We start from the raw sequence: 14,993 nt of genomic DNA on the forward strand, positions 1-14,993 counted from the left end.
AGACTGAACCTGTCTGCCATATATCAGACCTGAAACTTGTCAAACTTAGTACAGTTTAGCACAGTTTTTGCAGCACCATAATTTGATCTATGTCTAAATGACACTGCCAGAAGCGCCACATTGATGAAGGCCGCGAACAGAAAGCCACTCCCCGGCAAGGTGGTTCTCTGCTAGCACCATTTCTTTTGGTGAGGTCCCTCGTCTACTCCCCTGTTCCGCTCCTACCTCCCTCCCTCTGCGCCTCCCTCTTGTGGCACTTAAAATCTCCTCTGTTCAAGTTTCGGAAGCTTCCGAGGTTGGCCCACGTGCAATGCTCTTTTGTGCGTCGCTCTTTACCCTGGCAGCCTCCAGACCACAAGTGCTTTAGTCAGAATAGAACCTGACAGAGCTGCATGCATCCCGTGCCAGGGGCAGATGAATGATTGTTTCCCCAGTGTCTAACAAGTTATACCACAATGCTGACTGAGCACGAAGAACCTGCCATCTCCTACATACGGGTGCCTCAGAGACAGGCCAAGGCTTGTTGACTGAGCTCCTCCTGGAGATGATCTCCACACACACAGACACTGAGGCGACGGCGCACATCAGGACTAAGATCGCCTTTGACTCTCAAGGTGGAGAGTCAACCTCCCTCACCCTAGAGGTGATGCCTTCACAGTCGCACTAAGGGTAGGGTAAAAGATGGCCTGAGCACCTCTTTCACTCTAGGGGTGATCAAACCATAGAGGCATCATGGACACAGTAACATGGACGGCTATTTCCCCCTTGATGATGTCTCTGAAGACAAACCAAGAATATATAGGAAATGGAGACAGCTCCATAGCCGTGAAGACCTGCCTCGTCTCTCATTGTTGAGACATCTATTACCCACATAGAGACATTCAGGAAAGAATAGGCACAGTGACTAAGATCCACCTCTCCTAATTCAAATCCCTTCTGCCTAAGCGGTGAATCCTCCAAACACAGGCTAAAAAGGGAGTGAGCACAGAGGTAGCACTCCTTCTGTCCTACTAAAGACCCTCCAGAGAAGGGCCATAGGGTGATGCACATGTAGATGGGTCTCCTGCTTGCCCGCTTGGGGTAGCCAGCTGGCAGAGTCCTGAGCATGGCTCGGGCATGGATACTGCGCTGCCTTTTCTACTCTTTCCCCTGAGGTGTGTCAGTAGACTGAAGAGTTTGGGGCCTTGCAGCCCATTGATTGTGGATGGCACAAACCAAATAGGACTTGCCAGTGTGGAAAGGGGGTCCTGCGAGTCAGGGAAACCAAAGGTGATCTCAATGCCATAGGGTAGGGAGCTGCATATGGTAACTGAACAAGGGCCTTGATTAGGCGCAAAGCCATCTGACAGATGCACCTGAGCTTATCCCTCTGCTCTTTGCTCTGCCATCAGATCTGATTTGAGCGCCTGACCTGTTAACACAAAGAGCATGAAATCTTATAAACGTGTCACACGGCTGTCGGCTCTCACCAGGAGAGGCTGATCGCAAGTGACAACCGCCATCGCTACGCGTTACTAATCCCCCTCGGGATTTTTAGTTCACACTGGGGTAGGTATCTTAGAGGACGGCACTTTAAAAGTTAATCTCTCCTTTGAGGGCTGTTGGGGTGGGGGTGGCGGCTGTGAATTTGTGAAGGAAATCAGCGGGGGAGAGTCCCCCCAAATAGAGGTGGGAGGGAGGTGTTGAAAGGCAGAGTCCCCCTGCCCTCCTGAACAGGGAGGCACGGCCAGTCTCATGCCAGAAGTTGGATACACAGCAGGGCAATGGCAGGATCGCAGAGCGCGAGCAGCCCTAGCCATGCCAGAGCGCCAGCGTGCATGCTATCACGAGTGCTCCATTGCTTCCACGGTGAGCTCTACTGCATGCAGCATGCATGCGATCACGGGTGGGTGCAGCGTTGCCTCCAGAAAGACTGCGTTATCTGGGGATGCATGTAATCAGGTACTGGGCCATCGCTTCCAAGGGCTACTGTATTGTATGGAATCAAGTACTGGGACATTGCTGCGAGAAAGATTACATTGCATGGGGAGATGCATGGAATCAGGCGCAGGACCATTGTTTCCTGTGAGTCCGGTGTTCTAAGGAACATGCATGGAATCAGATACTGGGACATTGCTTCCTGAAAGACTACATTGCATGGGGGGTGCATGGAATCTGGGACATTGCTTCCAAAGAGTACAGTACTGTATGGCACATGCATAATGTTAGTGTTGGTGCACTACATTTAGGAGAACTGTCTACGGGGCATGCATGGGATCAAGTACTGGGACATTGCTTCCAGAAAGACTGCATTGCTTGGGGGATGTATGGAATCTGGGATATTGCTTCCAAAGGGTACAGTACTGTATGGCGCATGAATAATGTCCGTATTGGTGCACTACATTTAGGAGGACTGTCTATGGGGCATTCTTGGGATCAAGTACTGGGACATTGCTTCCAGAAAGACTGCATTGCTTGGAGGATGCATGGACTCTTGGATATTGCTTCCAAAGGATACAGTACCATATGGCACGTGCATAATGTCAGTTCTAGTGCATTGCATCTAGGAGGACTATCTATGGGGCATACATGGGTTCAAGTACTGGGACATTGCTTCGAGAAAGATTACGTTGCATGGGGAGATGCATGGAATCAGGTGCAGTACCATTGTTTCCTGTGAGTCCTGTGTTGTAAGGAACATGCATGGAATCAGATACTGGGACATTGCTTCCTGAAAGGCAGCATTGCATTGGGGATGCATGGAATCTGGGAAATTGCTTCCAAGGGGTACAGTACCATATGGCACATGCATAATGTTAGTATTGGTGCACTACATTTAGGAGGACTGTCTACGGGGCATGCATGGGATCAAGTACTGGGACATTGCTTCCAGAAAGACTGCATTGCTTGGCGGATGCATGGAAACTGGGACATTGCTTCCAAAGAGTACTGTACTCTATGGCACATGCATAATGTCCGTTTTAGTGCATTGCATCTAGGAGGACTATCTATGGGGCATGCTTGGGATCAAGTACTGGGACATTGCTTCCAGAAAGACTGCATTGCTTGGAGGATGCATGGACTCTGGGATACTTCCAAAGGGTACAGTACCATATGGCACGTGCATAATGTCAGTTATAGTGTATTGCATCTAGGAGGACTATCTATGGGGCATGCATGGGTTCAAGTACTGGGACATTGCTTCGAGAAAGATTACATTGCATGGGGAGATGCATGGAATCAGGTGCAGGACCATTGCTTCCTGTGAGTCCTGTGTTGTAAGGAATATGCATGGAATCAGATTCTGGGACATTGCTTCCTGAAAGACAGCATTGCATGGGGGGTGCCTGGAATCTGGGGCATTGCTTCCAAAAAGTACAGTACTGTATGGCACATGCATAATGTCAGTTTTAGTGCATTGCATCTAGGAGGACTATCTATGGGGCATGCATGGGTTCAAGTACTAGGACATTGCTGCGAGAAAGATTACATTGCATGGGGAGATGCATGGAATCAGGTGCAGGACCATTGTTTCCTGTGAGTCCTGTGTTGTAAGGAATATGCATGGAATCAGATACTGGGACATTGCTTCCTGAAAGACAGCATTGCATGGGGGGTGCGTGGAATCTGGGGCATTGCTTCCAAAGAGTACAGTACTGTATGGCACATGCATAATGTCCGTTTTAGTGCATTGCATCTAGGAGGACTATCTATGGGGCATGCATGGGTTCAAGTACTGGGACGGTGCTTCCAGAAAGACTGCATTGCTTGGGGGATGCATGGAATCTGGCACATTGCTTCCAAAGAGTGCAGTACTCTATGGCACATGCATAATGTCCGTTTTAGTGCATTGCATCTAGGAGGACTATCTATGGGGCATGCATGGGTTCAAGTACTGGGACATTGCTGCGAGAAATATTACATTGCATGGGGAGATGCATGGAATCAGGTGCAGGACCATTGTTTCCTGTGAGTCCTGTGTTGTAAGGAACATGCATGGAATCAGATACTGGGACATTGCTTCCTGAAAGACAGCATTGTATGGGGGGTGCATGGAATCTGGGGCATTGCTTCCAAAGAGTACAGTACTGTATGGCACATGCATAATGTCCGTTTTAGTGCATTGCATCTAGGAGGACTATCTATGGGGCATGCATGGGTTCAAGTACTGGGACGGTGCTTCCAGAAAGACTGCATTGCTTGGCGGATGCATGGAATCTGGGATATTGCTTCCAAAGGGTACAGTACCATATGGCACATGCATAATGTTAGTATTGGTGCACTACATTTAGGAGGACTGTCTATGGTGCATGTGTCGGATCAAGTACTGGGAATTTCTTCCAGTGGGTACTGTACTGTATGGTGCATGCACGGAATCAAGTACTGGAGTGTTGCTTCGAAGGCTGGCTCTGTTGTATGGCATGTCCATTGCATCAGCATTGGTTCATTGCATCCAGGAGCACTGTGATAAGGCATGCATGTCAGGGGAAGGGGGGCTCTGTTGTATGGCACGTGCATTGCAGCAGCATTGGTTCATTGCATCTAGAAGCACTGTGATAAGGCATGCATGTCAGGGGAAGGGGGGCTCTATTCTATGGCACGTGCATTGCAGCAGCATTGGTTCATTGCATCTAGAAGCACTGTGATAAGGCATGCATGTCAGGGGAAGGGGGGGGGGGGCTCTTTTCTATGGAACTTGCATAACCTCAGTATTGGGTCATTGATATCGAAGGACTGTGTATAGGCCATGCATGGGATCGAGTACTGGAACATTGCTTCCAGTGAGGACTGTATTGTATGTCACATGGATCGCATCCGTACGGGTGCATTGCATCTAGCGAATTGTATATGGGACATACGGGCATACATGATAGCACTATTGGTTTATAACTTTCAGGAAATATCGGACACTTAGGGGTGTGCATTAAATAGTCACTGGTTTATTGTCTATACAAGCGATCGTGTCGTGTGGGACATGCATTGAGCTATTATGGTTCTATTGCCACCCAAATGTATATTGTTTGTTTTATGCATTGCTTAATTATGAGTCCAGTGCATTCTATGGGCAATGCATTGTACTGTTATGTCTAGAATGTCACCCAGAGCTAATGTATTCCAAGGACCATGCATTGGTTCATTGTCCCCGAGAGGGAATGCATTCCATGAACCATGCATTAAATCATTATTGGCACGTTGTCACATATATAGAATGTATTGCATGGACCATGCATGGGTACATTGTCACCCAGAGGGAATGTACTCCATGGACCATGCAGTAGTAAGTCACTCAGAGGGAATGTATGCAAAGGACCATACACTGGTTCATTGTCCCCGAGAGGGAATGCATTCCATAGACCATGCATTGTATAATTATTGTCACGTTGTCATATATATGGGATGTATTCCATGGATCATGCATTGGTACATTGTCAACCAGAGGGAATGCATTCCATGGACCATGCATTGAATCATTATTGGCACGTTGTCACATATATAGAATGTATTGCATGGACCATGCATGGGTACATTGTCACCCAGAGGGAATGTATTCCATGGACCATGCATTGGTACATTGTCACCCAGAGGGAATGTACTCCATGGACCATGCAGTAGTAAGTCACTCAGAGGGAATGTATGCAAAGGACCATACACTGGTTCATTGTCCCCGAGAGGGAATGCATTCCATAGACCATGCATTGTATAATTATTGTCACGTTGTCATATATATGGGATGTATTCCATGGATCATGCATTGGTACATTGTCAACCAGAGGGAATGCATTCCATGGACCATGCATTGAATCATTATTGGCACGTTGTCACATATATAGAATGTATTGCATGGACCATGCATGGGTACATTGTCACCCAGAGGGAATGTATTCCATGGACCATGCATTGGTACATTGTCACCCAGAGGGGATGTGCTCCCTGGATCATCATTGGTTCAGTGTCACCCAAAGGGAATGTATTCCATGGACCATGCATTGGTACATTGCCACCCAGAGGGGATGTGCTCCATGGACCATGCATTGGTTCAGTGTCACCCAAAGGGAATGTCTTCCATGGACCATGCATTGGTTCAGTGTCACCCAGAGGGAATGTACTCCATGGACCATGCATTGGTACATTGTCACCCAAAGGGAATGTATTCCATGGACCATGCATTGGTACATTGTCACCCAGAGGGGATGTGCTCCATGGACCATGCATTGGTTCAGTGTCACCCAAAGGGAATGTATTCCATGGACCATGCATTGGTACATTGCCACCCAGAGGGGATGTGCTCCATGGACCATGCATCAGTTCAGTGTCACCCAGAGGGAATGTCTTCCATGGACCATGCATTTGTTCAGTGTCACCCAGAGGGAATGTACTCCATGGACCATGCATTGTTATATCACCCAGAGGGAATGTATTTCATGGACCATGCATTGGTACATTGCCACCCAGAGGGGATGTGCTCCATGGACCATGCATTGGTTCAGTGTCATCCAAAGGGAATGTATTCCATGGACCATGCATTGGTACATTGCCACCCAGAGGGGATGTGCTCCATGGATCATGCATTGGTTCAGTGTCACCCAAAGGAAATGTATTCCATTGACCATGCATTGGTACGTTGTCACCCAGAGGGAATTTATTCCCTTGACCATGCATGTGTGGGTTGTCACCGAGAGGGAATGTATTCCATGGAACATGCATTGTTACATTGTCACTCAGAGTGTCTGGATAGTATGGGACATGTATCATTATTGGTATGTTGCCACCCAGATAAACTCTGTTTTATGGGGCATGCATTATACCAATATGTCACCTAAAGAGGCAGTATTGCATGGGAGCTGCATGGTATTGTTGTTGGTTTATTATTGTCCAAATGTAATGCGGTTCATAGGGGATTCGTGTTTAAGTATTAGTTCCTTGTCTTCTAGAGGGACAGCAGTGTATGGCCCAGCGATTGTGTCGCTATTGGTTTAATGCCATCCGCAGTGGCTATATTGGGATCAGTACACTGTCACCCTGAGACACTGCATCGTCATTGGTACACTGCCATCTGATGGCCTATACTGCGAGGGCCACGGATTGTGTAACTAATGTGACCTGGAGGGGCTGCATTGGATGGGGCCTGCCTGGTAGTCCCATCAGTACATTGGCTCCAGGAGGGGCTGTAGCGTATGGGGCGGGCATGGCATCTACACAAAGTAGACAATGCCCCACCTGTGGTGACATAGTATTGACATACACTATTGAACAATGCAACAGTACCCCGGTCTAAGGCTCCAGCCCAGGGCAATAACTGCAAGCATGCCACATTCCTAACTCGGGTTGATTATTATACATATTGCTTGAGCTCTAATGCCTATGAAAATGCTGTGATAATACACAGACATGTATGTTGTGATTTATAGTACATATACACTTCTACGGCTGGATTGGTACATTACTACCCGAAAGAAAGTCTCTCCTCTTCAAACAACTAAAACAAGGTGAACACATTAGAAACAAAGTAGACCATTTACATCCCAAAGGCATCAATCTGAGAAGAAGGTGGCACATGTATCACGTGCCCTCCGCCCCTGCATAGGGCCGCTCTAGCCACATGCAGTGACCCCCAGGCCCGCCGCAGGCCTATTCTAGCCGCATACTGTAGCATTCTGGGTGCGGCTCAGATGGCGGCTCAAGGATCCCTCGACTGTGTTTATTTTAGTTTTGAGGGCGCTAGGGTGGTCGCTCTCTCTCGTCTCCTTTCGATTTCGTCCATCGCCCAAGCGTCTGTAACTCCCCTTAGTGCTACCGACCGGTAACCCCGGCTGTCTAACGTCTACATCCTACTAATGGTGGTTCCCTAAGCATTGACTCTCTAAACTGCCTCAGGGGCTTCCTAGCTGCCCCTACTCCAACCGGTTGTTAGAGTTCTAGCGGAGTTTGGGAGATTATATCATGCACTTACTATGTTGGATTCGGGTGGTTCAGTCACACCTCTCCCTCCTACTCTTACTACTATATCCCTTCTCTTGCTCCTCCCACCGCTATGCTGTCCCTGCAATGTTACACTCCTCCTAGCTCTCGCCTCCACCATTTGATGTTGCCTCTCCTCCCACTCTACTTCTATTCCTGTTTCCACAGAGCAACTTCCCTCCGCCACACTACAACTCTCCTCCTCCCACCACTACACTCCTCCTCCCAGCACTACTTTCATCCTCCCACTACTACTCTCACCTCCACACTACAACTCTCCTCCGCCCAGCACTACGCTCCTCCTCCCAGCACGGTATCACTACATATTATCCCCACCAAAAATATCGCCGGATATATGGTCGCCTGCAACGGCCATAGGTGCTATTTTTGGGGGGGGATAATTTTGGGGGGTTTTGGGAGCAGGGGTTACAGGGGTGTCCCCTGCTCCTTTAAAAATAATGCAATGGTTGCGGGGGTGTCCCCGCAGGTTCCATGCCTTAATATCGCTGCAAAAATATGGTGTATATTTTTGTATGGCGATATTTTTGCGGGAATATTAACACATGGAACCCCCAGCACTACTTTCATCCTCCCACTACTACTCTCACCTGCACACTACAACTCTCCTCCGCCCACCACTACACTCCTCCCAGCACTACTTTCATCCTCACACTATTACTCTCACCTCCAGACTACAACTCCTGTCTCCAAACTATTATCACTCAACTCCTTCAACTACTCAGACACCCAACTTTCACTCACTACCATCCACTTCACAATTACCCCTTACACTAAACTTCCTAACCACACTTGCTACCCAATCACGAACACTCCCATTGCAGTACCACCTTCACTCCTAAGCCAACACCTCACAGTCTCTGCAAATCTCCTCCAGAAGCCGCTGCTCCCTCCTTCCTCATGATGGTCTCTTAACCCACCACCTCTTCAACCGCTTACAACACCTAAATAACTCACGCTTCCTCTTTCCTGTCCCCGTATTGTGACTCAGTACATTAGAGAACGTTTTTGCACGATATCCCTGAAGGGATTTGGACATACGGTATAAGTAAATTAATTACCTATGTCGATTGTTTTACCGACATATAATTGGTGATACTCGTCTGAGGTCACCCATCCTGCGAGGTCGAGAGGGCTGGAGCCCGTCTCCCTCAGTTGCAGGAGGAACCATCCTGCTGCCTAAGTACCAACGTGCCCCTAAAAGCCACCTGAACTTCCAGCGACCATCGGTCTCCTTTGATACTGCCAACTTGGTGCGGCCAGACGACATCCAGACACCAGCCGCAAAATTTTCATTTAATTTTGCCCTTCGTTGCACTACATTCCTTTGTTAATCATTGTCCACACTTCCGCCTGTTCACATAATGGAAGGCGTAAAGCGACACCAGACCCAGGCTGTTCTTAGTTGCTAAGCAACTAGGCCTCTCTTTACTCTATCCACGTTGCCGGCAGGCGGAAGCCGGCCAGCGGAGGAAGGCCTGGATAAAGGCCCTGTTTGCCCCTGTGCAAACCATTCGTGTTCATCCTGCGAGGTCGAGAGGGCTGGAGCCCGTCTCCCCCAGTTGCAGGAGCAACCATCCTGCTGCCTACGGACCAACGTGCCCCTAAAAGCCACCTGAACTTCCAGCGACCATTGGTCTCCTTTGAGACCGCCAACTTCAACTATTTGGTGAGGCCACATGACATCCAGACAACGGCCGCAGATTTTTTATTTCATTTTGCCCTTCGTTGCACTACCTTTCTTTGTTAATCATTGTTCGGACATCCGCCTGTCGACATAATGACGGGCGCAACATGGCACCAGATCGAGGCTTTTGTTATTTGCTAAGCAACTAGTCCTCCCTTTACCTTATCCACGTCACCGGCAGGTGGAAGCCAGCCAGCGGATGAAGGCCTGGATAAAGGCCCTGTTTGCCCCTGTTCGCCACGGCGAGCTACGGCCTGTCTTGGCCCGGGTAAGCACATTTACACCCCATATCCCACTACGATCCCTCTATATCCTGCACATGCCTGGAATGCATTTCCACAGTTCCGTGCCATATCGCCGCTCAGTGTCTCCCATGGCAAAAAGCACAATACGCTAGTATCCTGCATATAGCCGCCACAATACCGGGATACTGTCTCCTCGCTGGACACCAAACTGCATGACGCCACCTTAGTCCATCCCGCACTACTCATCTTATGTATTTCTTTCCCTATATTACTGATGAACTCACACCCACGTTACCATCAACTTGCATACTATGGCGTCCAATTTGACATGTGATTGAATAATTTCCAATGCATTGACTAGCCAACAGCGCCTACTTGCCGCGTCTAGCCTAGGGCGATGCCAGCCAGTGACTGATACTACAATTCCTAGCCCATACTGGATCCTTTTTAGTACCCCTCCTATCTAGCCTCTCACATCCACGTGTTTTCATGTACTCTTTCTGCAATTGCAACTGTTTAGCCAAATACGATTGAATCTGAATTGAACCTCTATCTAGCCTCTCACATCCTTGTGTTTTCTTGTACTTTCTGCAATTGTTTAGCCAAATGTGATTGAATTTAGCCCACTGTTCCCACTATGTTTTGAATTGGCGGATACTATATTGCTCAGCTCACTGTAAGTGTACTTTATACATTACCCATTATGCCCATTGTGCCTTGGCGCGATCTATACTACAATTGTAAATTTTAGCCCCCCATGTCTGAACTTCACACTTAGCCCACTCAGGCCACTGTGTTCTGAGAGACCCACACTATACTGTCTAGCTCACTGTGAATGCACCCTTGACTTTACCTATTGTGCTTATTGTGTCTCTGAGTGACCTATACCATACTGCTTAGACTAATGCGATGGCACCCTTTACTTAACCTACTGTGCCCATTGTGTCCTTGAATGTCCCTCGCTATACTATTGAGACCATTGTGTTTGAACCTGATATTTTATCCATTATGTCCCGAGAGACCCACACCACAGTGTTGAACCTACTGTGACCCATCCTATTTCCAGTCCAATATTAGTTAGCAATCTACATTGTAAAGTGACGTTGTGACTTACAACACACTGGGGACACTCACCCCAAGTAGCCATAAGTGACACCCATGCAACTACTACTAGGGACCTGCTCCAGCTCCCCTTGATGCCACTTAGAATGTCTACCACCCCTACGATCAGTGTGATACTTCAGCTCAGTCTATTAGCCACTTGCCTATTAATCCTGCCACCATGCCTCCTCATGCCAACAATCCCAACTGGATTAAGCCCACCTTGTTCCTACCACCCCTAAGCATCCCAGACCATATCAAGCCCACTCTATTCCTGCCACACTTAAAACTCCAGGTCTTCAAAGCAAAATCACCCCTACAAGCCTCTAACACGCAGGACAACCTTACTCACCCACAGGTCAACCAACCAGGTGCCACGCCATGTAGACTAGACGACAGCCCTATGCCCCAGACTATCACTGCCATGCCGACACCAATCAACCCTTGCCCCACAACAATCAGGAACGCTAGACTTGGCGCTAGATTAGGCAAATCATATACCACATCATGTGTCCCACCGTCAAGGAATAGCCAACCTCAGAGACTGAGGGAACCCGAAAACCTACCTAAAAACCACAAAACGTATACAAGAGCTAAACAGATTACCTCATCTCCCGATACCAAAGACAGAAGAGTAACTCTACTTCTATCAGCGCAGCACTGATGAATACCAGATCCCTGGTTACACACGCAGTAGAAATTGCCAACCTAATTATTGATACAAATCTGGATTTCCTAGCAATAACCGAGACCTGGCTACATGCAGCTGCAGGCCCATCCCTCCTTATTGCCACTCCAGATAACTACACAATCCTAAGAGTTGACAGAGAATCAACTGGCGGCGGCGGAATTGCTTTTATCGCATAATCTGCCCTAGGTCTCAGAACAGTTTCACACTCTCCTACCAACTCATGTGAACTGCTGTCAATTAAACTTCCTCTATCCAACTCAATGGCGCATCTGATTTATAGACCTCCTGGTCCCATCGGCTTCTTTGAGGGAGACATAATCACTCTCCTCTCCTCTAACACCAAACCCTCCTCACAAATTCTAATATTAGGTGACTTCAACCTTGGGCTCAATAACCCCAATGACCAAACTGCAAAGACCCAGGCTAATTCCATGACTGAGCTAAGCCTCACTCAAAGAGTCATTCACCCCACGCAAGCAAAAGGGAGAATCCTAGATTGGGTAGCCGACCTTAATTGCGATATCTCGATAACGTCCATTGAACCACACCCCTGGACAGACCACTCCCTAATCACCTTCACTATCCAAGACTGGAAGCTCCCAAACAAACAAAATCTGATTGCTCCACCTATCCCAATGAGAAACAAAAGGAACATTACAGTGTATAGTCTCAAACCCTTTCTCCTACCCCTGTCCAAGCCTCTACCAACCTCTGACACAGCAGAATTAGTGGAACTCTACAATAACACCATTACCCTAGCCCTAGGCCAAGTCGCACCTCTTAAATTGTGCAAAGGCAAACCCAAAGCCCACTTGAACGCCTGCTTCACCCCTAAACTCAAAGACCTACGAAATGAAAAGAGGAAACAGGAAGTAACTTGGAAAAACAATCCCACTCCAGCTAATAAAGCTGACCTACTCTAAATCACAGCGAACTACAAAGCAGAAATTATCTTAGCTAAATATAACACCTGCAACGATAGAATTGATAAAGCCAGTTCAAGCACCAAATAACTCTTTACCATATTAAGAGAATTGGAATCCCCCACCCCTCCAACAGACTACTGCATCAAGGACAAAACTTGGTGCTCCAAGATTCAAGATACATTAACCAATAAGATCACTCTACTCCAAAATAAAATAACTGCCAAAAAAACAACCTCCGAACCCAAGCAAACTCTGTGAAACCTGGTCCCAATCTGCCTAAACCGCCCCAGCGATTTAAATGTACACAAGTCTCCACCCTTGAAGTGGAAAACATCGTAGCGTCACTCAAACCCTACAATTGTCAAGCAAACGCATGCCCCGCATCTACCATCAAAGAAGCTGCCCATGATTTAGCACCATTCATTACCGCACTTACCAACTCATCCTTCCACACCTGCACCGTTCCCACTAATCTGAAAAATTCATAGGTACTCCCACTCCTTAAGAAGCCTTCCTTAGACCCAAGTATTCCCACTAACTTTAGACCCATCACAACAGACCCCCTTCCTTCTAAAGATTATCGATAAAGCAGCCTATATCCTGATACAATCCTATTTAGAAGCCAATAACCTTCTCAGACTCTGTCAATCTGGCTTCAGACCCCAACATGGTACCGGAACTGCCCTGATTGACCTGAAGATCCAGATCGATGACTTAAAAGACAAAGGAAAATCAGCCCTCTTGCTTCTCCTGTATCTATCAGCCGCTTATGAACTGGTTGATCATAACATGCTGTGCAAGCATCTATCATCAACGCCCCATTTTTCAGTAGAAGCAACAACCTGGATCCAATCATTCCTAAGCAATAGATCGATGAGAGTTTCTCACAATCAGCGGCCACCGATCCTATTCCCATAACATGGGGTGTCCAGCAAGGGTCATGCATATCACCTACCATGTATAATGTGTTCACTAAACCATTATTTGAAGACCTAGACTATCTGGGTGTCACCTATACTAACTATGCAGATGACACCCAGATCCTCATACCTCTGACAGGTGACTAGGAGAAAGATCTAGCTCTGGTCAACAAAATCTACTTCATCATTTAGGCCTGGATGCCCACACATGGTCTGTGTCTAAATGATGAGAAGACTGAGCTGCGTCTCCTGGCCATGCCATCCAACCAGAAGAAACTGAGCAATCATTATCTCTCTTTCAACATTGGCGGTAATAATATCAAGGTGGCTGGAGAAGTACAAACCCTGGGTTTCTACTTAGACTCCTCACTGAGTCTTCAGAAACAAGTCAGTGCCACAGTCCCGGCAACAGCTTATACATGCAAGCTCATCCACGCCTGTAAACCCTTCCTTTGCACTGAAAGTTGTATTACGCTGGCTAGAACTCTAATTCTATCAAAGATCGACTACTGCAATGCAATGTACATAGGGACCGGCAAATACATCATCGATAAACTTCAGATTCTCCAGAATAACGCTCTTAGAACTGCCCTAGGTATCTCCAGAAGACAACACATCTCCGGGCTCAGACGAGACAATAATTGGTTATCCATCAAGGAAAGGATATAGCTTAAAACAGCCTCCCTGACCTACAAATGTCTTAATAACTCAGCCCCTCAATACCTCATTGAAAAATTCACAACATACAATTCCTCACGACCCACAAGGTCTAGCAACTTTGGCTACCTAAAAGTCCCCAGGTTTAAATTCAGAAAATCTGGTGGTAGTAGCTTTCCCGTCAAGGTGGCCCAACTCTAGAACTCGCTTCCCATCACTCTAAGAACTGACCAATCCTATCGCAAATTCAGAAAAAACACCAAATTGTGGCTCACATCCACAGACCTTGTGAATATTTAGACACTCCTGCATCTTTGTATTTTACCTGTTGTACATTCACCGTATTGCCGATTATTGTATGTACACACCTGTCTATTATGTATTATTTTGTACTTTTGCACTCTACCATAATATGTTATCCTGTGTACTGTAACTAAGTCTTTGCATATTCTTGTAATGCGCCCAGATACCTCTGGGTGAGGAGCGCTTTATAAATAAATAAACAAACAAACAAATGAACTTGTCAGACTGGAAGAAGACTAGAGCTAAAGATAGGAGCAACCAGTATAGTAGCCTATCAGTTTCATCGAATTGAATTCTGACAAAAAGATATTTTTTTAACGTTCTCTAACATATTGAGTCACACCACACTGACTGTCCTGCACTCTGTGCACACACTTCATTGTGGGTGGATAAAGAAACGTCAAAAGCCAAAAGGAAATATTCCTCCGTGAAATGTCCAGACTGTGAACGGGCGTGGCTCAATCTTTTAACACCACATGATAGATACATTGTAGGGACAGGGATAGA

General features: G+C 47.1%; 1 long non-coding RNA gene across 5 annotated transcripts in view; it reads left to right on the forward strand.

Annotated features, from left to right (window-relative positions):
- Positions 1-1,677: 1,677 nt before the first annotated feature.
- The window catches only part of LOC138567334 (uncharacterized), a 154,924-nt gene continuing 141,608 nt past the window's right edge, over positions 1,678-14,993 (forward strand). For 3 of the 5 annotated variants that reach the window (XR_011302172.1, XR_011302170.1, XR_011302173.1), the window contains exon 1: positions 1,678-1,848. This is a non-coding gene — a long non-coding RNA (uncharacterized lncRNA). Of the gene's footprint in view, positions 3,082-14,993 lie in introns of all 5 variants that reach the window. The other 2 variants (XR_011302174.1, XR_011302171.1) reach the window with 1 other exon arrangement.

The sequence above is a fragment of the Ambystoma mexicanum genome, chromosome 2p (genome assembly GCF_040938575.1).
Source record: "Ambystoma mexicanum isolate Mex_15411 chromosome 2p, UKY_AmexF1_1, whole genome shotgun sequence".
Lineage (NCBI taxonomy): Eukaryota > Metazoa > Chordata > Amphibia > Caudata > Ambystomatidae > Ambystoma > Ambystoma mexicanum.